Below are 25,030 nucleotides of genomic sequence, written 5' to 3'. Positions count from 1 at the left end.
GTACCTATTTCATCCCTTACTTTTTCAATCGACCATTTACATCTTTCCATTAACGAGTCTGCTCCCTCGTCTTCTATAAACCTAGCCTTTTCCATTGTTTCTTTAAACTCCTTCAGTTTATCTACCTCTCAGGCTCCTATTTTCTTTTTCCTTTCTCTCACTCTTACTTTTCTCCAAATGCCTCGCTTCTGGCCACCACATTTCAATGTAGCTATTACCGGAAAATGCTCAGACCCAATCTCATTACCTACTTTCATGAAACTTATAAAATTCCTCATTCTTTCTTCCGCAAGGATGTAGTCTATCACTGTTTCTCTCTTCTCTACAAAAGTGATCTCTCCTTCCACATCTCCTTTCATATTGCTATTACATATAGACCACCCTGTTTCTTCTATTAAGTCTAGTAACCTCCTCCCCTCCCTGTCTATTTCCCTATTTCTGGAATTCCTTACATATGCTTATTTTTATCCACCTCAAGTCCTTCCCCTTGTTCGCTGTTTCATACATTCAAATCACCTCCTATCAAAACTAACTCTTCTTTCTTTTCCTCCATCCATTTCTTAATTACTCTCCAAACATGCTCTTCCCCTCTTCTTCTATATGCACAAACCACCGCTATTCTTACTTTTCCAACTATAACTCTTCTTACTATTGTACCATCTTTTTCGTTCCTACCCCCCTCTTTTATCTCTTTTACTGCCAATTCTTTCCTCACATCTGAGACCATTCCGCCCATCCCTCTCCGTTTAACGTGTCCCTTTCTTGCTTCTTTCATCGTCAACACATAACCTTCCAGTAACATTCTTTTCATCCCCTTCCAGTCTTTCTCATCCGCCCATGTTTCACTTATCATTATTACATCCCATTTTGTCAGTTCCCCCAAAAACCCCCTGTCCTTGCTTTTTAATCCTAAACATTCCAGAATGCCACCTTCACATGCCCATCTTCTCCTCCTGTTCCTCCTGTCCTCATATTTAGCCCTTTTTTTGTTTTGTTAACCCCGACGCATTTCTTTCCTTCTTATTTACCTGTTCTTTATTCTTCTCTTTTCCTTGCGTTGCTTTCCAAGTTCTCCATTCTTTTATTTCTTCGTCCCAGATCCACATCACTCCATTTACTCAAATTCTATCTCCCCCTTTTATTACCTTTTTACCTTTCCTTTTTTCCGCCCATGCCCTCTGCTTAATCAACCATTTTCTTCTCCTTTCCTGTCACGTCAGATCTTCATCAATTCTCTCTGATCTTCCCTTCAACAACTTCTTTTTGTCCATAACTTCAAACCTCTCTTCATTATACCCTAATGTTACTAAAAACATGCCTTCCCTCCCTTCCCTCATTCTTCCTATCCTCTTTACCCCTTCAAAGCTAATTTTCGCTCCTATATCTTTCATCAACTTCTTAACCTCTTCCTCTCCCATTTCACTATTCACTTTCAGCCCTTTGACTATCACGTTCGTTTCCCTCTTTGCTCCCCTTCTATTCATTTTTCGGTCTGTGACAATCCATGAAGCAGTCTCTTCCTCTTTCCAAAATTCTTCCCACTTATCCCATTTCTTTCGTATTTTTTGTACCTCCTCCTTTAGCTCCCGCCCATTGCCTCTTCATAACTTCCAGCATCCCACATGCCTCGTCTCTAAAACCTGTTAACATTTCTTGAATTTTTGTCAGCAAGTTCCCCTTTCCCTTCTCTCTTTCCAGCGTTTTTCTTTTTATCCCTTTCTTTGAGTTTTTACCTCCCTATAAATCTTCGTCCTCTTCCCTTTTCCTTTTTTCCTGATTTTTTCACGAGAGCGCTGTACAGCTCTTTTGAGCTTTTCCAATTTCGTTGGTCTACCTCTCCTGTTACCCCTCTCTAGGCCTGCTGCTGTTATCGAGGTTCCCTTACTCCTAACCAGCGTCTTGTACCGCTCGTCATCACTACTACTTTCGCAGCTTGCCTCGATATCCGCCTTATCCCCACTCATTTTAACATCCCGTAACACCCCACTCGACTCGTTATTCTCATTTTCGTCGTTTATCTGTCGCCCCCTGCCTGGGCTCCGTGTTACTGGCATGCACTCTATCATACTTATCTACTGAGCAAGACTCGCAGCACGTCACTTCCTTCGTGCCTAAATTTTCACAACGCAAAGTCCAATCTAACCTCAGAAACAAGCTTTAAACATTGATTTTTCACTCCATTCCTCCTTTCAACCAAACCCTTCATTCTCACTCAAGCTAAAACACATACCTCCCTCACTCATAAAAAATTCACCACTCTCACTTTTTTCCCCTTTCTTAATAACCAAAAAGCAATTGCACCGCAATAAGAACGTCACTCTAATATCGGTACCGGAAACGGAAGTCCGTCACGGCTTTAGTGGAAGAAATTTAAAAAATTTAAGTATGAAATTTTTAGTGTCAAAAACATGCTATTTCTGCTAAAAGAGATAAATTATCAAATAAAAAAGACGATTATCAACAAGTGTTGAATTTTCAGACAAAAAAAGATTTTTCAGTCAATACAAAAAAAAAGTACTTCAAAATGTTACAATTTTGAACCGAAGAGATAAGCTTCTTCTAAAAAGTTGAATCTTCATCCGAATAATTGAATTTTCAAACGAAAAGATGAATTTTCAACAACGAACATTAATTTACTACAAGAAAAGACGACTTTTTAAACTTTATAATTTTTTCACCAAATAGTTTCATTTTCAACCAAGAAACTATTTGGGTTAAAAACCATTGGAAGAATTCGATCAAATCAGGTTTTCCCTTACTTTTACAAAGTAGTTCAATTTTCTGTTTAAAAATTATTTTTAAAAAAGTATTTTCAACGTAGCAGTTTAGGTTTCAATGAGAGAGATCAATTTTAAAGCAAGAAGATGAATTTTCTATCAAAAACCGAATTTTCAACAAATGAAATAAATTTTCAATGAATTACTTGAATTTTTAAAGTAGAAAATATCATTTTTCTACCAAAAACGATATGCTTAGATTTTAATTACAAAAAAGTAATCAAAAATTTAAAAAATTAATTTATACAAAAAAAGTTGAATTTTCTAACAAATGGTTAAAGTTTTAAGCCATAAACACGAGTTTTCTACACAAATCTGAGTTTTTCACCCGAAAATATAAATTTACAACACAGAAAATATTTTGTTTTCCCATCCAAATAGGTTAATTTTAAGTGAAAAAAATTAATTTTTAACAAAAAAGAGCACCTTTTTCAGCAAAGTAGTTCAATTATTAATTAAATAGATGAATTTTCAATTACGATAATGAACCTTTATCTAAAAAAATAGACTTAAAAAAATGAAACAACGAACCATTTAGTTGAATTTTTAACACACAAAAAAAGAACATTCAACAAAAAATGTATTTTTTAAATATAGTAAAATAAAAAATACAACTATTCGAACAAATACAGGCATCTTCAAATAATACAGATTAATTTTCTGCTTCAAAAGATAAATTTTCAACAAAATACGTAACATTTTAACCAACAAGATAAATTTTAAGCAAAAAGACAAATCTTCATCAAAATACATCAATTTTTAACACAAATTTCAAAAAATTACGTAAGTTTTTGAACAAATAGCTGAATTTCTAATTTAAAAAAAAAATCATTTTTCAACCAAAAATGGAATAGTCCTATTTTTATTAGAAACAAATTCATTTTCAATTTATTAAGAAATTTTATACAGTGAAACATTGAATTTTCAACTAAATATTTGAAGTTTCAAGCCATAAACACGAGTTTTCTAATGAAAAATTGAATATTCCGCCGAAAAATACGACTTTTAATAAAACTGGTCATTTTCAACAGAAACAGTTGAATTTTCTCCCAAATAGTTGAATTTTTAGTTGAAAAATTAATTGTTAACTAAAAATGGAAACTCCAAACATATATTCAAAATGCAGTTGAATTTTCAAATAAAAAAATTAATTTTCAACCAAAAATTAACCAGTCAAATGTTCAGTTAAATAAAATTAATTTTTACAGAAAAAAAAGTATTTTTACGCAGTCGAATTTCCAACCGAATTGTTGAATTATCAACTAAAATAGATAAATTGTGTTGAATTTTTAACTAAAAAAAATCAACGAATAATTTAATTTTTAAACTTTTAGAGGAAAACATCAATTTTCAGCCGCAGAGATACATTTTTAGTCACAAAAGTGGATTTTGAACAAAGCAGTAAAACTTTGGACCAAATTATTGAATTTTTTAAATCGATAATACACGAATTTTCTACAAAACATTTGAATTTTCAACTCAAAAATATACTTTTTGCATTTTTATCGAAAACTATGGAATATCTACAAAAAGATATATTTTTAGGTAAATTACACATAATATACTGTTTTTTTCCTTGGTGATTCGCAGGCTTAAAAATATCTTACGAAAGATATGGTTTTGACAAGCCCCCCCCCCCCTTCCACTGCCCAAAAGACTTTACGCAATTTATGTATGGAACCCTTATTTACTATAAATACTTTATTCTTTTAGTGAAACTGAGCGAGAAATAGAAACATATTTTTTCGTAAGCGTCTTATCTTCAGAGAAATTTTTCATGGATTAGCCAAGTCCCCAGAGGTCTGCAAGAAAACCACGAGATCACTTTAGGGAATTTCTCAGAGTCCCGTAAGGATTGTTCTTTTATTGTTTACGATTTGAAGATTACATAAATTTACATTAATAATAAATAATTCAATGGCATCAAATGTATTAGAAAAGAAATATATCCATTCCATTGTTTGTTAAAAATAGATCGTTTTGCGTTAAAAAGTCATTATCTTATTGAAAATGTTTGTATTTTTTTGGTGGAAAATTAAACTTTATTATTATAGTTGAAACATAATTCCTTTGGTTAAAAATGAAACTATTTATTTTAAAATACATTTTAAAATTTTTATGCAAAAATGTAAATATTTTTCTTTTGATTTAAATTTATATTTTTAGTGGAAAATGCATGTATGTATGTTGTTTTAAATTAATTTCTTTGGTTGAAGATCTAACTATTTTGATGAAAATTCATTTTTTTTTGTAAAAACTGAAGTTTTTAATTTGAAAATATAAAGCCTATTTTTGGTTTAAAAAATATATTTTTTTGTTAAAGATTTATAAGTTTTGTTTAAAATTCATCTTTTTCAGTATAAAATTATTATTTATCATTATAGTTTAAAATTTCTTCCTTGAGTAATAAATTAAACCAATATTTTTCCGAAATAATTTTGTTGTTTTTGTTATAAATTAATTTTTGTTTAACTGGTAATCTAATTACTCCGTGTCTGGTAGAAAATGAAGGTAGAAATTAATCGCCTAAGTTTCATACAGTAACATCATTTGAAGATATTCCAATATTATATAATAAACAAACAAAAATTTTGTAGACAAATGATATGTTGAAAGAATTTTTTTTGCAATTTTCCATCATTTTGCGTATTTTTAATTTATATTGCAATAAATTAGAATAAAAACAATGTAATCATTAAGAAATTTCTGCTTGATATTATTATTGTTAATATTATGAATAAATTTAATAAAGAACTGCATTAATCACCATTTTTTCGACAGAAAAATTCGTTTTTTTTCTATGTCACTTTTTAAATTAGGAACTTTATGCTAAGTTAAGAAAACTTCATTAGTTTTTCATTAATCTTATGGTTTTTTAAAGAAAATTAAATAAAGGAATGCATTATTCGGGCGTTTGTTGGCAACAAAATTTGATTTTTTCAATGCCAGGTCTTTCAGTTTGGAACTTCATAAAAATTTCAGCAACATTCATAACTAGTTGATGAATTTTATGAATTTTTGAACAAATTTATTAAATAGATGCATCGAGAAGGTATTTGTTGAAAAAAAACTTCGTCTTTTGCCATGACAACTTTTTTAATTGGAAACTACGTGATAATTTCATAAAAAATTAATAATTTCTTAATCAATTTTATGGCTTTTTTAAACAATTTTAATAAACAAATACATTATTGGGGCGTCCGTCGACGGACAAATTAATTTTTTTCTCGATGTCAGTCTCTTTAATTGCAATTTCAAGATAATTTCACAAAAATTCATAATTAGTTGATAAATTTTATTATATTTGTTTTAATTTAATAAAAGGTGCATTATCCTGAAGCTGCACAGCCTTATCAAAAGAATTAGAGTAATTAGAAACTTAAACTGAAAGAACTCAGATATAAAAAAAAACTTTTTCGCACACAAATGCCCACATAATGCATACGATTATTGAATTTGTTTGAAACATCATAGAATCTGAGAACTAACTATGAATGTTAATGAAATTATCATTACACTGAAAAAAGAGATTTAACCTTTTATAACCTTGAATTCCAAAATTAAAATACAGATTGTACGACTTAATATCTATAGATTGCTGTCCTAATTTTAAAAATCGAAGGTCATAAACGGTATAAACCACTTTTCTCGGTGTAAGTTTCCAGTTAAAAAGCCTGAGATAACAAAAAAAAAAAAAAAAGAAAAAATAATTTTTCCCTCGAAAGGTGCCCGGATTTGTTTGACTTGTTTGTTAAATTCGTTTCGAAAAAGCATAAACTTTATCAACTAAGTATGAATGTTTTCGAATTTACTATGAAGATCCCAATTACAAAGTCGAAAAACGAAAACAAAAGAATTTATCCGTCAATAGATGCCCCAATAATGCACTTGTTTGTTAAAATTGTTTTAAAAAATCATAAGATTTATCATTAAATTATGAATTTTTTCTGAAATTATCATGAATTTCCTAATTAAAAAATTTCTCTTAAAAAAAAAAGAATTTGGATTTCGACAAATGTCTTATCTATGCATTTTTTTATTAACTTTGTTTGAAAAAATCATATAATTTGTCATATGGCATTGGAAAAAGGCATTGAAAAAAATCAATTTATCTGCCGATAAATGCCCGAATAATGCATATGATACGTTTATTAAATTTCTTTTAAAAAATCATAAGATTAATCAACAAATTAACTAAATTGATTTTTCTAAAATTTTCATAAAGTTGCTGCTTAAAAAAATGATTAAAAATAATAATCTCAAGAAGAAATTTCCTCGTCATTATATTATTTTTATCCAAATTTCTTGCAATATAACTTACAAAAATGGAGCATTGCGGAAAATTGTAAAAAAACATTCTTTCAACAAACATTTTGTGTATAAAATTGGTTTTGTTCATTATATAATATTGGAATATCTTCATCTAATACCTCTCTATGAAAGTTAGGTGATTTTAACAATTTTCATGTTAGTGACGAGTAGCGGAAACATCAAATAGAAAAATGGCAATTTTTTCGGTTTTGTATTTGGTGGCACCTCGGCCCTTTTCCAAACTTTTTTACAAGCCTCCCAAAAACCTTCTATGCCTTCCCCACTCGCAGAAAAATGTTGGAAAGAGATCAGGGGTGCCTGAAAGTCGAAAAGGCCCCTAATTGGGATCGTTTTAAATTCGAAGACACAACAATTATTCCGTAAGCCTTATAAAACTCTATGTTATCTAATTGGGACAAATATCGATTCAAAGACGTTTCTTACTCGACGGCACCCCGAAATTTGTTCAATGATTTTTAATGGGGGTAGGGGTGTATCATTATTAAAAGGGGTTATGTGCGGAATAGGAGAGGGGGAGGGATACTTTATGTTTAGCGTAGAAAAAGGAATTTAAGATTTTACAAATATTTAACCTGAAAGAAAAATTCATAACAGTCCCGGAAAATAAACATTTCTTCAGGGAAGAGTTTCGAAATTGAAATTTTGTAGCAAAACTTTGTTTTTTAAATAACGCACCTTAAGCTAAATTATATTATGGGTGGGGAAAAATAATACATTGAAGGGGGTGACAAGTGAGATAATGTCCCGATTTTCCGATGAAGCCGCGACCATGAATAGGTCATCCTATTTATAATAACAAAAACAATAACTAGTTTACTAAATAATTTCATAGACGAAAAGTGACCTCTGGTGACTAAAGGAGAAAGTTCTGAGCAAGCGAATTATGTAATCTTTGTAGGATACAATAGGTTACTACCACTAAACTTACCGCCAACAAATTCTGCACATTTTTTGTTTGTTATATTAGGTCTGTGTGTTGCTTTACAGTTAGATAAAAAAATATTAGCATAATGTCTTTAGAAAAATATGTAATTAATCAAAAATGATTATATTAAAAAAAATTACGGTTTAATTTAGAAAGCTCTAACAAATTATATTGTAAGAAATAATAATAAAAATAATACTAAAAACCTAACTAATCAATTTTCAAATTTGTCTATAAAATCCATGAATTTAAATCATTATTATTCAAACACATTTTGATTTTATATTCTTATACTTTCAATTTAGTTCACATTTAGTTAAAATTAATGTGACTACTACATTAAATTCAATTTAAACCGATTCAAATCCCTACCTTTTGAAGTAAGAATACTTCATTTTGAACAAGTTGAATGCATTTTTAAGCAAATAAATGAATTTTCAGCCAAAAAAAAAAAAAAAAGAATTTTTTACCAAACAGGGAGGATTTTCAATCAAATATATGAACCTCAACCTAATGGTTAAATTTTTATCTGAAAAGATCAATTTTGAACCAAATAGTTGAATTTTAAACCAAAAAGAATAATAATTCATTAATTGATCTTTAATGTTTTAAAATTAATTTTCCACCAAAAAATTACAACCATAGTGATGAAGATTTCAACTAAAATGATAAATCTTTAACTGTAATAGATACATTTTCAAGAAACAGATGAATTTTTAATAAAACAATTTAACTTTCAAACAAATAGTTTCATTTTCAATCAAAAGATGATTTTGTTCAATTATGAATATTAAACTGAAGTACTTGAACTTCCAAACAAGAAAATTCGGGCAAAAAATATGATTTTTCAACAAAATACATATCTTTCAATAAAATATATGTATTTTCAACGAAATAGTTGAATTTTCAACTAAAACAAACAAACTTACAAGCAAACTTTTAAGCAAACAGTTGAATTTTGAATTACAAAAGATAAATTTTCAACAAAAAATGGAATAGCTAAATTGTCAGTTAAGAATATTAATTTAAACCGAACTGATGAATTTTCCTGTAAAATTATGAATCTTCAACTTACATTTACATTATCCACCAAAAATGTAAATTTTAAATAAAGAAGTTTTCAATCAAATACATGAAGTCTCAACCAAAATATAAATTTTAAATTCATAAAAATCAATTTCCAACCAAATAGTTGAATTCTGAATTAAAAAAGATCAGTCTTCAACAAAAAACAGAAAAATTAAATTTCCGTATGAAAAGTTTACTTTTTCACAAAAAAAGAAAACAATTTTAAAATCTGGTGCTGAATTTTTAATTGAAATGCTTAATTTTTAACAGGAATAGATGAATTTTCAACAAAATTATGAATATTAAAATTGATTACTTGAATTTTCAACCCAAAAGATGATTTTTCAAATAGAAAGATTAACTTTGTGCCACAAAATATGATTTTTCGGTACAATACATTAATTTTTAATTAAAAAAGGATACCATTTCAACGAAAAATTAAACAGTTTAATTGTATGTTTAAAAAATAATTTTAAATTAAAGATATAAGTTTTCAACTAAAATAATAGATTATCCAATTAAAATGGTCACATTTTTATTTAAAAAAGTAATAATTAAAAAGAAAGTATTCTTCTTTTAAATAGTCGTATTTCCAAAAATGTGATGAATTTTCAACAAAAGTGATGAATCTTAAACTGAAATATGTGAATTTTAAACTAAAATTATGATTCTTTAAGTAGAATAATTTAACAATTTCTACCAAAAATGACGAATTTTCAGCTAAAAGAGATAATTTTTCAACCAAAAAGTGAATATGTACGTTTTTTGTTAAAAAAAATCATTTTCAACCAAAGAGTTGAATTTTTGACTAAAATGGTGGAATATTCAACTAAAGTAGATACATTTTTAGTTAAAAAATTCATTTTTTATAAACAAACAAAAAATTTTGAAACAAGATAATTAGACTGTCAACTAAAAAAGTTAAATTATTGGGAAAAAAATAATCTTCAGTCAAATAAAAAACGAATTTTCATAAAAGACTTCATTTTTCAAGCAAACAGAAGAATTTTTAATCAAAATTATGCATCCTTGACCAAAAAATTAGTTTTTAACAACCGATTTTAACTTTCAACCAATTAATTAAATTTTCATTGAAAAAGAAGTTAATTCTGAACGAAAAATGTAGTAATTGATATTTCAACGAAAAAAGATGATAATTTTGAATGAAGAAACGTTGAATTCAACCAAAAAAATACGACTTTCAACATCACTTCAAACATTCCATCAATTCAACATCAATTTTCCATTCAGTAAGATTTGTTATTCAAGAGAGAAAATTCCAAACAAATTGTTGAATTTTCAACCAAAAATAGAATAGTGAATTTTTAGTCAAAAAGTTTTTCAAAGCAGGGAGAAAAGGAAAACTCAACAAAGTAGTTAAATACAGTAATATGCAGTTACTTTTATAAATAAAAATCGTTGTTATTACCTGGAAAACCTGGGTCTTCAGGTTGGGTAGAGACCCTGATCATTGAAATTACCTTCCTCTTAAAAATATTTTCCAAATGGAAATTTGTAGTAGAAAACTTATTATTTACGTTGAAAATATATTAGTATACAGTGTAATATAACAAATTAGAAAGGTATTTTATTTCTTATTTTTAATAATAAAAAAATCTTATTTTAAATTTAAATTAGTGTATTTCATTTTTACGTTTTTCGTTTACAAAATGATTAACGTGTACATGAACACATTGCTTATGTGCAACTTAAAACTATATTTCACTTGGTACACTTGTTTCTTAGAATTAATTTCATAAAAAATTACAAAATTATGTATAAAATCTAGTCTTTTTGCTGTACGGAACTAATATTTAAAATATGATCCTTCAGTCTATTAGTGTGACAAGTTAATTTTTCTTTACAGTTATAAAAACCCATATATTATAGCATATAGATATTGTTTTTTCCGAAATATATATTTTTGTAAATTTACATTAACACCTGATAGAAATTTGTATATGCATGAGAATTTCTAAAAGGTTTACTCGTATGAAGCAATAATATGTACCTCAATGTCGGATAATATTAATATTGTATATGTACCTCATATTATAAAAATGTCACATAATGAGATTTTTGATATATAATTTAGTGAGGCAAAATCAACATTTTCGAAATTTATATCAAAGCATATCAAAACCGAATTTTTTTGTTGGTCTCGGTTTTTAAATATTGTTTTTTGTTATGAAGATATTGTGAAACTATGTAAAATAACTGTTTTCTAGGATATTTTGGTTTTGATAAATTTCGAAATATCGACAAATGTTGATTTCGAGATGTCTTATTTAACATTGAAACTTTTGTTATTTCATAATATAAAATAACATTTGATAAAGTTCTCAAAAAATGGAATAGATTTATATTTTGCTTTACTTTTTACATTTCCGATTTCGAGTCGCACCTACTGCCCTTATTAAATAATGGTACGCAAATCCTTAGATATGACTTTCGGTGGTTATGAAAAGAGACCGAATTAATCTGTTCAAATATGTTCCATGGAGGTGATACAGTTTAATATTCTGCACCGAATTTCATGATTTTTTTGGGGGAAAGAGCATTTTGGAAAACAGTACCTTAGGTAATAAAAAAATTAAAATTCTTATTTCTGTCATGAGTGTCTAGAATTTAAAATGCTTCACAGAATAAAGTAATGATAAAATTTTTTGCAGGAAATTTTTTAGATAGATTAAGTTTTATTCCGAGAACTTCACGTTTTTCAAAACACATGTGTTGTCATGGAAGACGAAAGAAAGTTTAACCGATATTTCGTTAAAGTTTATAATGTAATGTTAATTTTTGTTGCAGCAAATCTTTCATCGGAAATCCATATAAAGTTTATCTTCTGTTTTTTCTGTATTGGAAATAAATCATTTTATGATTTAGTTTTTAATAATTGAAAAAATCAGAGCTAAGATTGGCTTATAAATTTATCTTATTTAACCTATATCTACTCATAGTACAGTGATCCTGATCTGGGTAAAATACTGTTTCGAAAAAGGAACGGTTTATTTGATTAAAGTCAACATAAAATGTATAAACTGTATCGCCTCCTAACAAACTTCAATTTTTTATACGTTTTTAAGTACCGTCAACCGGGGCTATTTTGAATTATGAGCACGACTTTGCCGAATATTCTAAGAATATTGTTTATAAGATTTACAGAATGTAAAAGAAAAAAGTAAAATTTCACTGAAATATGGAGTATAAATTGACGTGTTCAAATGAAAAGTTTCCGTTTCGAAGTAATCAAACGAAAGGGCCCTACAGAGTGGAGACCAAAGTTCCAGAATCTCTCGGGGTGAAAATATATTGTTTTTTTAGAGAAAATTAGGCGTATTTGAATTTTTACCTGTTATTGAAAAAAAAACGAATTTTTTCTTTAAACCTATATAATTTTTGACTTAATTAAGAGATTTTAGGTTTCTTTCCAGATTCTGATAAAGTGCATTGCCTTATTTCGAAATCCACGAGAAAAATTTTAAAATGTTGAAAATTAATGAAATGGCGACGGTTTTTCCGAAAATACTAACAGTCGATTTTCTCAAAAAAAAACCCACACTTATATTTTTGCCAATTTTTTGTTGAATTTTTGCTATGATAAGGAAAAAACCTTGTGAGTTTTACACGGGCGAGCAGAATCCGAAAAAATGTTTACAACATATTTCGTACAGTTAAGAGAGTTCTACAAAAAGTTATTTTATGATATTTTGCACCATTTCCGAAAAAAAAAACAAAAAAAATTAATTTTCATAAGCAAAAAAATTCTCTTTACTCTTGGCTTATAGAAATACTCACCAATATTTAAGAGAAATATATGTTCTAGAAAATTAAAAAAAAAATCGAATTTTCACATTTTTTTCCAAAGCAATTTAAGTTACAAAAATAATGCCAAGACAAGAAATTGTTCGACTAAAAAGTTTTTTAGTCAATAAATTTAAATATATTTCACATTTATCCAGATATTTTTTTAATAATGTACAAAAACTTCGTTTGAATCTCATTTTAAAAAATAAATAATACCTGGACTGAAATTTTCAGATTTTTATTATCCATTCAGATTCTTTATCAGTTTTCAGGATCCGAAGAGGAATCATTGTCTGTTGTCGAAAATTTGGTAAATCTTGTGTAGAAAGTAAAATTAGCTTAAAAGCAGGAACGTACTTTTCCAATTCAGTCACGAAAGTTTTAACATCGATAATGGCTTCCAAGCGTGAATGTTTTAGATTGTGATCAGTAGCAAAATATTAAAAAATTCCCTCGATTAAGAAATTTTAGAATTTCAATTGTTCATTTATATATCAAGTTTAAATAGAATTTAAAGGACTTGAAACACAATTTATGTGTTTCTCTCAGAAATGGTGCAAGATATCATAAATGAGCAAAAGAAATTTTTGTAGGACTCTTTCAACAGTGCAAAATATTTTTTCGTATCTATTGTTGTTTGCAAGAAAAATGCAAGAATTCGATTTTATGAAAAAAATTCTCCTGGCCACAAAATTTATTTAGCCCGCATAAAACTCACAAGGTATTTTCCTTATCATAATAAAAATTCAATAAAAAATTGGCAAAAAATATAAGTCTGGGTTTTTTTGAGAAAATTGTTTTTTAGTATTTTCAGAAAATTTGGAAACGTCCAAATATTGTCCCAAATTTGTACCAAATTGTAACACGATAGCTCCGATAAACGGTAGTTAGAATTTTTCGATTATGTTTTCAGGAAATTTTTTGGAATTTAGCATCTTCTGTACTTTGTACAAAATATGTGACTCATTTTTACAGCCGAATTTCTGATAGTATTATTTTTCCCAATAATAACAATAATTAAGGCGAAAATCTGGGTATCCAAGAATGGACTCTCCTATGTCTGCCAAGGTTGCATTTTGGTTTGAGTACAGCTAATAAAGCAAGTGCTGCACACAAAATAGAGACTCCACATAAAGCACCTGCTGTTATATCGTGCAGAGCGGTTCCTGGCTTCGGAGCTTGGACAGCCAGGAGTAAAAGTCCTGCGCAACTTAAGGCTGCCAATCCAGCTAGTCCTAGTCCTGTCCAAGTTTTTCTCAAACTCCTAGAAGCACCTGCAAGTGCACAGCATGCTCCACATCCAATAGCACTGTCGAAATAGTATCTGAAAAAAGAAGAAAAAGTTAAAGATTCAGATAAGTTTTTAAGCAAGACCTCAACAAATGAAAAAGAGTCTTAAAAATTCCTTTTTTTTTATTTATTAAGAGGGAAAGAAAATTTAAAAAGGCATTTCCCTCCTAAACGGAGGAATTGAGCAGTTTTAACCCTTAAAGTGCATTGTGGGTGTCAGACACCCCAAGCAATTTTCAAACTCTTATAAACCATACTTGATTCGAAAAAATTGAGTAAGTGTCGCCATCTAGCCTTAGTTAGTGACACTAACCGTAGGGAAAGTCGTTTAAATTTAAGTTCAGGTTATATAACCGAGAATATGACAGAATATAGGAGAATTTAAAAGAATTTAAGAATTTATTATTTTCAACAATATTTTTATTGTTGAGGTTATATCAGTGGCTGAATATAAATTATTTTCTAGTCCAGACACATTCAGGAATTACAGCTTATCATATGCAAATTTAACATTTTCATATATTTTAATTTATTTTAAAAAAGACAGGTTTTTCTACTTTAAAATATAACTCTTTAACAAAATACTGGAATTTTCATCAAAATACTTGAATTTTTAACATAATAGGTAAATATTCAACCTAAAAACATAAATTTCCAACGAAAAAGTGTTATAGTTTATGTTGAAATAAAAAAAAAGAATTAAATTTATACAGCAAAAGAAAAGAATTTAAAAACCAAAAAGACGAATTTCCAACGAATAAAGATTTTTTACTCAAAAAATAAGTAAAATTTTATCTACATTATTGAAACTTCAAACCAGAAGACAAATTTTCTTTATAAAAATTCAATTTTCAAGCAAAAAATATGATTGTTCAATAAAAAATTATTTTTCTACGAAACTGATGCATTTTTGCACAAAAAAAAGGAAATTTCAAACTAAAAAATAATTTTGTTACAAAAAAAAACGCGAATTTTTAACTAAAAAATATCAATCTTAAAAAATTGAAAAGTTCCATTTTCGGTTAGAAAATGAATTTTAAATAAACAAAGAAGAAGTATTTCCTACTAAACAGTTAAATTTTAATCCAGACATAAGCCTTCAATAAAAAAATTTCACAATGTAGTTTAAGTTTGACCCAATTAGTTGATTTTTCAATTTAAAACTATTGAGTTATAACAAGATAATTAAACTTTTAACCAACGGGATAACTTTTTAACTTAAAATATAAATCTTTAACAAAAAAAGTGATTTCTTTACAAAGCGATTCAACCAAATGTTTTGAACAAATTAGTGGAATTATCAAGCAAAGAAGAAGGATTTTTAACCAAAAAGTTGCATGTTCATACAAAAAATTAAATTTCTTCTACAACAGATGAAGTTTTAAATCAAAAATAAATTTTCAAAATAATAGTTGAATTTTCAGTTGAAAAAGATTTTAGTCGAGTTTTCACGGTCAAGCTATGCATTTTTTAACAAGAAATAATTTTTTACTAAAAAAATTGAATATTCAATCCAAAAAGACGAATTTTTAACTAGAAAGGATGACCTTTTAAGATAATTGTTGAATTCTCTAGCAAATAGTTGGATTTTTATCAAAAAATATGAAATTTTTCTTAAAGCAGAAAGTGTTTTTATTACAAAAAAAGTTGAGTTTTCGTCCAAAAAAGATTCCAGTTGATTCACTAACATCAAAAAATGCATCTTTGTAACAAAAAAATAATTTTCTACGAAAAAAATTGAATAGTCAATCCAAAAAGACGCATTTTTCAACCAAAAATGATGAATTTTTAACAAAATAGTTCAATTTTCTACCAAATAGTTGCATTTTTATCCAAGAAAAATCAATTTTCTTCTAAAACAGATGAATTTGTAATAAAAAACAAAATTTTTTTTACAAGTGCAACTTTCATCCAAAAAATATTTCAGTTCATTTTTCAACACGAAAATACAAATTTTAAACAAAAAGAAAATTTCTACGAAATAGTTAAGTTTTCAAGAAAATAGTATAATAGCTTAATTTCTAATCAGTTGCATTTTTATAAAAAAAATTTAATTTCTGCTAAAGCGGGTACACTTGAAATAAAAAAGACAAACTTACAAAAAAAAAAGAGTTGAATTTTCAACCGAAAAGTTAGCAAAAAATATTCTGAGATTCTCCTAAATTCTCAGAGAATTTATTTCCCGGTTATATTCTCGGTAATATTCTCATTCTCATTACCGTTCTCAAAGTAATATAACCTGCTCAGAACTCTAAGCATACTTCGTCAAGCGTCAGTCTACTAGCAGCAGCTGCTGAAGGTGAGGTAAAACAATCGCGGGGTACCTTACACCCAGTGTGCACTTAGTGAGTGAAAAAGTCATTTTGGAACAATTTTTTGTTTTTGAAATTTTATTGATTGATTTCTTGTATTTTTATAGTATTACATGTCAAAGTTCCTCAATTTTTATAAAAATAAATCGATTTAAAAGCGAAAAATAAGATTCATCATTTTATCATAAAATTGACTTTGCAACTGTGCAAATAAATATTTTTTTGAAAGCACCCATGTTGAAATTTGTTTCATGAAAGTACAGTATTTGAAAAGTATAGTGATAAATTTTCAGGTTTAAATAATTAAAATTGCGTGAGTTATGCATTTTTAAGTAAAAAAAAAAACATTTTTTCACTTTTTTAAAATAATTTTTTAACAAACTTTAAATAAATAAATGGCTATAAAATCAACTCTACCTTATAAAAGAGACCTTAAACTATATCGGATAATTTTATTCGGACAAAATATTCAATGGGGGTTAAACAATACATGATTAAATACGCTGGGGTGTTGAAGACCCACGATGAATTTTACCGTGATTTTTACCATGTATACACTTTGAGGGTTAAAGTGTGTGAGATGAGCGTTCTTATGTAAATTTATAAGTCTAAGGTCCATGCATAAATGACGTAACGTTTTTTCCGCATTTATAAACCACTCATCTCCTTTTGTTTGGGTCCGCAATTTTTTGAAGCCCCCCCCACCCTGCAAAATTTAAATAAAACGATTTGGGGAAGTGTTGAAAAAAATTGACCGTTTCTTATGGATTAACAAAGTAGTTCAAATTTCATTTTAGTAATTCAACTTCCAAACAAGTAGATCAACTTTCAACCGAGTAGTTCAACCAAAACGGATTCATTTATAATCAGTTGCATTTTTAACAAAATAAAAAAATGAACATTTAATCAAAAGTGTTGAATTTTCACACCGAAAGAGGCGAATTTCCAACAAGAGTTGTATTTTCAACGAAGACAATGTTTTCAGTGTATAAAGAAAGAAAATGTAATCCATAATGTTAAAATTTGGTGTTAAAAGCACGAGAATTGCAAGAAACAGTTGAATTTTCAACCAAATAATTAGATTTTCAACATGATAGATGAATTTTGAATCAAAAAAATTAATTTTTCACTAAAGAAGACGAGTTTCCAAAAAATATAAATGTTTTACCAAATAGTGGCATATTTAAATTAAGAACTACAAATTTGTAACATAAAATGGAAAATTTAAATTTTTGTTCAAAAAAATTAATTTTCTATATAAAAAAGTGTTCTAGAAAAAAGATGAATTTTTTACCAAGTAATTGAATCTTTAACCAAATAATTCAATTTTCAACCAAATAGACGAATTTTCAATCAAAAAGATTAATTTTCTAAATAAAAATATGAATTTTCCATACAAAATGGAATAGTTGAATTTTCAGGTTAGGAAATTATTTTTTACGTAAGCAAAGACGAATCCCAGTGGGCAGAAAATTTGGTGACGTCTTTGCTACATCGTTACGACATATTTACGACAACTTTACGACATCCTATGTCCATGTCGTTTCGGTGGCTTGGCGATATGGTAAAGACATCGTCAGATCATACGACTCATTTACGATATCGTGAAGATATCTTAACGACATGGACACAGAATGTCGTAAAGTTGTCGTAAAGATATCGTAACGATGTCGTAAAGAAGTCACCAAATTTTGTGCCCAATGGGATCTGAAAAAAATAGCTGAATTTTCAACCATGGATATGAATTTTCAACTAAAATGATAGATCTTCATCTAAAGACATTCATTTTTAACAAAGCAGTTAAACTTTCGACTAAATAGTTAAATTTTCTACAAAACTGTTGAATTTTCGAGCCAAAAATACGGAAGAGATTAATTTAGTTGCATTTTTTTGAGACTAGTTTAATTTCTTCAAAAAGAGATGAATATCCAAACCAGAAACAGAAAGATATGTTAGTCAAATGGTTAAATGTTCAGGCTAAAAAGTCCACTTTTCATCAAGAAACTTAATTTCCTACCAAAAACAAATATATTTTCAATACAAAAAGGAAAAGTAAGTTACTGTTCAACAAAATCAGAAATAGTTAAATTTTCCAATAAAAAAATTAACTTCTGACAAAACAAAAACAAATATTCAACAAAAGAGTGCAATTCTGAACAAAGCGGATTAATTTTCCGTCAAAAAGAGACATTTAAAACAAAATACATGAATTTTGAACAAAAAATGAAACAAAGTAGTTTTGTTTAAAACCAAAAACATGAATTTATAACTAAAAGGATGGATCCTTAACTGGAATAGTTGAATTTTCAACCAAACAGATTAATTTCTAGCAAAAAATATGCTTTTTCTGAATTTTTTTAAAACTAAATAAACAATCAATTTTAAACCAAATAGTTGATTTTTAAACTAAGCAACCACTAATGGAATATGTAAATTTTCAGTTAAAAATAAAGGACAACAAAAAATTCAAACACAAAGATTAATTTTCGACAAAAAAGAAATAGTAAAACTTTCAATTAAAAAATAAATTTTTAGTCAAACTAATGAATTTTCAATTTGAATTGTGAATCTTCAACTGAAATAATTGAATATAAGAAATATATTTTAAATCAGAAATAATAATTTAATATAAAAAAATGAATCATTAACTAAAATGATGGCTCTTTAGTTGGAATAGTTGATTTTTATATCAACCAAGCAAATTAATTTATAGCAAAAAATATACTTTGTCAACAGAATACTTGAATTCTCGTCTAAATGCTTGAATTTTCAACTAAATAAACTATAAATTTTAAGTCAAATAGTTGAAATTTGAACTAAATAACCACTAATGGAATAATCTCATTTTCAGCTGAAATATTAATGTTTTACAAACAAACAAAAAGATTAATTTTCGACCAAAAAAGAAATAGTAAAATTTTCAGTTAAAAATTTAATTTTCAACGAAACTGACGAATTTTTAACTTGAATGATGAATGTTCAACTGAAATAGTTAAATATAAAAAATATATATTTTAAACTAGAAGTAATAAAGACATACATTTTTAACAAGGTACATGAAATTTTAACAAAAAATGGAATAGTTAAATGTTCGGTTAAAAAATAATTTAATTTTAGGGAAAAAAAGGATTTTTAATCAAATTAATGGCTTTTTAGTTGGAATAGTTGAATTTGCAATAAAAAAGAATAATTTTTAACAAACCAGTTTTACTTTCTATCAAATATTTTTGCCTGAATCCCAAAAATGAGTTTATAACTAAAAGAATGGATCCTTAACTAGAATAGATGAATTTTCAACCGAGCAGATTAATTTATAGAAAAACTATGCTTTGTGAAGGGAATACTTGAATTCTCAGAGAAGTGCTTAAATTTTTAACTAAATAAACTATAAATTTTAAGCCAAATAGTTGAATTTTGAACTAAACAACTTCTAATGGAATAATTAAATTTGCAGTTGAAATATTAATGTTTTACAAACAAACATAAAATTTCAAACATAAAGGTTAATTTTCGACCAAAAAAGAAATTGTGAAATTTTCAGTTAAAAACTAGTTTTCAAACAAATTGATGCATTTTTAACTTGATAAATTTTCATCTGAAATATTTGACTTTAAACAAAGATTTCAAACCAGAAATAAGAAATAGATACATTTTTAACCAGATTTTTGCATTTTTAAACAAAGTGTGAAATTTCTTAAAAGTGAAATGAATATTCCAACCAAAAAATAATAAAAAAATTATTCAAACTGTTGAATTTTTGAGTTAAAAAGGCGACTTAAAAAAAGTCTAATTTTTATTCAAAAAGGATGACTTTTAAATGGAATTGTTGAATTTAAATTAAAAAAATAAATAAATTTTGACCCAACAATAATATTGTTAACCAAAACGGATAAATTCTTAAAAAGAATCAATATATAATAGAATAAATATCCAACAAAAAATAGTTGGTTTTTCTGAATGGGTTCTGTTAATTGAATTTAAATTATTCATTGAATATTAGTTAAGCAACATTTACAGTAAGCACTAGATTGCGCTCACAAAGAGCTATTTACAATCAAATCTGTTTAACTTTTGTTTTTCAGTGATTCGCAGACCAGAAAATATCTTACGTAAGAAACGGTTTTGAGCACGTAACCCCCCCCCCCCAACCCAGAAAACTTTACGTAATTTATGCACGGCCCCTTATCCATTGAAACAAAATAATTATGCAACTTATGTTAATTATATAGGGTTCGTTATTACAAGATTATTTCAAGTTCTGCGATAATTATTGTAGGTAGAATTCGCTCACCTTCTTCCCTGTGACCAGGATAGGTAGAAAGCCAATCCGCAGGTGAGAACTCCGACGAGCAGCAAAATAAGAGGAGCATTCTTTTTGTCGTACTTATCTGCTGCACTTGCCAAGGTGGTATTTGCTTCGCTGGTAGGTGGTGATAATGGAGGAACCTTAAAGATAATTGAAAAAAAAATTAATTTGATTTAACGAACAAAAAAATTTAAATATAATAATCTACTTTTTATTTAGGATCGAAATCAAATCTGCTTCCTTATGAATAATTTCATGCATCGAAATAAGAGCATGAAAAAACTTCGCAAATCAAAATTTTATTTAGAAAAAACCTCCTTTCCGGTTTATTAGAGACAATTACATAAGAAAGGGAAAAAGAGGGAGAAAAATGACAGAGTTAACTAAAACCAACCTCTTACATAATACTTGAAAATAAAAACGATGGATATTTTCACAAAAAGTTACTTGATCTAATTCTCCATTCATTGATTAATTGATTTACTGACAAAAATTATTTTACAATCCCGCTGAAATAAATAATTTAAGGAAAAACGGTCAATAGCAAAAGAAAATAAAAAAAATATATAAAAGATTAATTCTCTGCGCATATTTCCACGTAATAGATTTAATTATTTTTCTCAAAATCGCCACAGCAATAATTGAGAAATATATTTGATAACAAATCTTTTTTTTTAAATCGCGAAAAATATTTTTTAAAGTCACAATCACAATCTTAAATTAAGAATTCATCAGATGTTCACCTTAAATGAATTTTTAAATATACATGAAACTCAAGATTTGTATCAGTCTATCCATTTAACTGTAAATTTAAATTAAATTTAAATTTAAAACATTAAGATAAATTTAAATTTAAATTTGCATTTAACTGTATATAAAAGGCAAACTCAATTGTCTATTCATTAAAAACTAAAAGAAAAGTTTTCTTTATCTTTTTCCAAAAACTTTTCAACTGAGGATAAATTTGTATAACGACATGCATGTACACAAAATTAATCGCAATATTTTTATAAATTTGGCTTTAAAAATGTTAAAAATTGAACAATATAACATTAAAATTGTCCTAATAAGAACATTTAAATCTTGTGCAATAAGAAAATTTCAAATTTAAAGCTTTAAAATTGATATATTTCGAATAGACCAATCTTATAAATGTTATTTCTTCAAATCCCTATGAATCCCTATAAATCCCTATACTGAATGTTTTATATTTTGTGTTTTAAATGAAACAATATGAACTTTTAAGTAATTTTAAATACTAAACGTGATAAACTTACAATCCTTATTTAAAAATAGTAGTTTGAAATCTTATTAAATTGTCCTTAACACGAAGTTTTTCCTCTTGCATGAAAATGCTTGACCGTTGATTTTCAAGTTATTCAATTTCAAATTTTAAATTCAAATAATTTAATTTAAAAATTTCTAGATGAAAAATTTGAAAATTAATCATTAATATTATTATTGGATTCCGAGATCCTAATTTAAGAATAATTCAATTTTTAAACGAAGTTTAGAATTGTTTAATTCTTAAATCATCAAGTTTTAATTCATTAATTTTACATTTCTAATTAGAAAGTATGTAATTTAATAACGTTTAATTATTAAAATTTAAATCTTTACCATATTTAAAATTGTACAGTTTAATTTTGAACTGAACAAGATCAGTTTTCAACCCAAAGTGGAATTGCTAAATTTTCAGTTACAAAAATTAGTGTTCTACATATATAAAATAAATTTTCCGCCAAAGTGATGAATTTTTAACTAAAATGTTGAATCTTGAACTGGAATAGATGATTTTAAATACAAAATATCAATTTCCGTCTAAAATATTTGACTGAAATACTAAAATTTTCAACTCAAAAGATGAATTTTCAACCAAGAAAATTAATTCCTACCAAAAAAGACAAAATTTTCACTAAAATAATGAACATTCAACGGAAATAGTTGAATTGTAGACCAAAAAGATGAAATTTTCAATTAAAATGACGAATCTTACACCAAAAAATTGATTTTTAAGCAAAGAGATGAATTTTCAACCAATAAAATTAATTTCTACCAAAAAATACAAATTTTCAACTAAAATGATGAATATTCAAATGAAGTAGTTACATTTTAAAGAAAAAATATGAATTTTCAACCCAGAAGATTAATTTCAACCAAAAAAAGACGAATTTTAACAAAATAGTGAATTATAGTCACATAAAGTTATTTTTTAAATGAAGAATTTTTTTGATTCAAAATTCTACTTTTCGGTTACAAATTTTACTATTCAATCAAAGATTTAACTATTTTATTGAAAGTTAAAGTCTTTTGTTAAAAAGTAATCATTTTTGGACGAAAAATTATATTGTTTGACAGAAAATTAATTTTTTTTATTAGTAATTTTGTTTGTTTGTTGAACATTCATCTTTTTTTATTTAAAATTGATTCTTTTTATTTGAAAAGTCTATTATTGTATTTCTGTTTAATACATAATCTCTTTAACTTAAAAAACATACTTTTTGTGAAAATTCAACGATTTTTTTGAATAAGTCATTGTTTTTGGTTCAAAATTTATGCTTTTGTAGAAAATTCATATTTTATTGTTAAAAATTTATCTTTTGGTAGAAAAATCTATTTTTTTTTAGTTGTTGAAAAATCACCTTTTATATTTGAAAGTTATTAATTTTTATTAAGAAGTCTACAATTATGTTTTTGGTGTTTAGTTCAAAATTTTACAAATTGTTTGAAAGTTTACTTATTTTATTGAAAAAATTGTTTGAAAGTCATCTTCTTTGGTTAAAAATTGATCCTTTTCGATTGAAAGTTAATTATTTTTATTAAAAAAAAATTATATTTTTATTTTATAATTAATCTAAATTCAACTATTTTCTTAAAAAGTAATCTTTTTTATCAAAATCTCAAATGATTTATTAAATACTTGTATTTTTGGATAGAAAATCAATTATTTTGGTGTAAAAATCTTCATTTGTTAGAAAAGTCATATTTTTTAGTTGAAAATCCGTCTTCCTTGCTTCAAAATTAAACTGGCTTGTGAAATATTCATATTTTCAAATTAAAAATTTAAGATTACGTTTGAAAATGCAACTCTTTCTGGTTGAAGTTTAATCTTTCTTGTTTGAAAATTCGATCATTTGGTTCAAGATTCGTAGATTAGGAAAGTGTAATGAAAACTGTGTTTGGTGTGCAAGCTGTAATTTTGAATAAAATTGTACTTTTTCAACTGAAAAATGGCGAAAAAAGATGAGAAACCCCAAAATAGGAGAAAAGGTTGACAAATTCCTAAAATAGGTGACAAAAGATGACAAAATTGAAAATAGGTGACAAAAGGTGAATAGGTCACAACTCTGTGATGACTGTATTATGTATAATCGTAGATGTTTAAACAAATTGAAATTGTTTGAACATTTAAGAGTATTCTTAAAAAGCAAATTAGAACATGAAAATATTTGGATATTTCGAAAAATAGCAAAAATAAAATATGTAAACAAAAAATTAATTAAAAAATTTAAATATGTTCAAACATCTACGAGTATTCATAATAAACAAATTAATAGTTAAAAATATGAAAATTTGCCGAAAATTTAGTGAGATAAAATGTTTCTCCTGCTTTTTTTTTTAGGTAAAATATATACTTGAACAAATACGTATTAATTAAATATTTGTGAAAATATTTAAACAAATTATTTAATTGTTATCATTCATTAAATAACTCATCAAGTCTATAAAATATGTACATTTCGCGAGTTAATTGAAAAAAATATTTAAACAAAGTTATATTGTTTTAACAATTGAATATTAGTTAAAAAATCACTGTCTATTCTTAAATAATCGATTAATGCTTTTTCTTTAACTTTTAGAAAGCGTCAATAATGCTCGGAATTACGTAAAATTCAAACTTGTCACTTATGGGATTTTCTTTGGGGACCCATAAGAGTGGTTTAAAATTATTCAACCTCAAAATTTATAATTGATTCTTATTCTCTGACGAATTGTGAACAATATACTGAAACACGGAATTATTTGTCACATCTTATCCCGTTTAAATATTAGATTTACAAAGACTGTCTTTTTCCCATGTTAAATCAATGGGAAACTTCATGGTGTTTGTGCCACCCCTAAATATTAACCGATTTTGCTGAAATTTGGAGATTTTTTTGACATTCGAACAAAACTGGGGGGTGAGAGCAGACAAATCCGAAAAGTGATAAAT

At 26.8% G+C, this 25,030-nt stretch overlaps 1 pseudogene; it reads right to left on the bottom strand.

Annotated features, from left to right (window-relative positions):
- Positions 1 to 13,668: 13,668 nt before the first annotated feature.
- The window catches only part of LOC117168020, a 32,390-nt pseudogene continuing 21,028 nt past the window's right edge, over positions 13,669 to 25,030 (bottom strand).

This window comes from Belonocnema kinseyi, chromosome 2 (genome assembly GCF_010883055.1).
Source record: "Belonocnema kinseyi isolate 2016_QV_RU_SX_M_011 chromosome 2, B_treatae_v1, whole genome shotgun sequence".
NCBI classification, from domain to species: domain Eukaryota; kingdom Metazoa; phylum Arthropoda; class Insecta; order Hymenoptera; family Cynipidae; genus Belonocnema; species Belonocnema kinseyi.
The sequence above is the reverse complement of the archived record's forward strand: the minus strand, read 5'-3'. Positions and strand labels throughout refer to the sequence as shown.